The following is a 701-nucleotide window of genomic DNA, read 5'->3' on the forward strand; positions in this document are numbered from 1 at the left end:
TGTGTCCTTGTCAGCTGAAGAAATTGCGAACGAAACTTTAAAACAAATCTTATCCAAATTTTCGGTTTTGCCGCTCAAACCGTTCCGCATCCCACAATGCATTATTCTATTCACCCACGATCGTACACGATCTCAACTACACAGTACGTGGGTGACACATGTCGCGAGAAGGAGAAAGGGCAGGGGCACGTTCGTCCCAAATCTTCGGGCGAACAGTTTTTACCGTGTCTATAAATACCCCTCTCCCCTTCCTCACTTCATTTACTCTGCTCGATCGCTTCTCTCTCGCTCGAGCTCCTCAAACCCTAGCGCCGCCGCTACTCCATCATCGCCGGTGAGGAAGAGCTTCGCTGCCTCGACCTCGTCGCCGTCGTACTCACGCCGACCACGGAAATCTTCACTCCGCCGCCGCTGTAGCTTTCTTCCTCTGCCAAGTTAGGGCGTGGGAGATCTAACCTGACGAACTTCACATCTGTTCTTCTCAGTTCATCGTGTTCTTCACTTCGGGTAATTAAAAGTTACTTTTATTACTCACTTTGATTCTCAAACTTTCCTGAAAATCTTCAAAGGTGTTTATTCTTCAAATCTTCACACATATGAACACCTCACACATCATATGATCTTGAACTGTTTCTCTAAGCAATCATTTTCTTCAAGATTCCCTAATTGTGTGGATCTTCGATCTGTACAACTCTGGAACC

Source organism: Triticum aestivum, chromosome 6B (assembly GCF_018294505.1).
Source record: "Triticum aestivum cultivar Chinese Spring chromosome 6B, IWGSC CS RefSeq v2.1, whole genome shotgun sequence".
Classification (NCBI taxonomy): Eukaryota; Viridiplantae; Streptophyta; class Magnoliopsida; order Poales; family Poaceae; genus Triticum; species Triticum aestivum.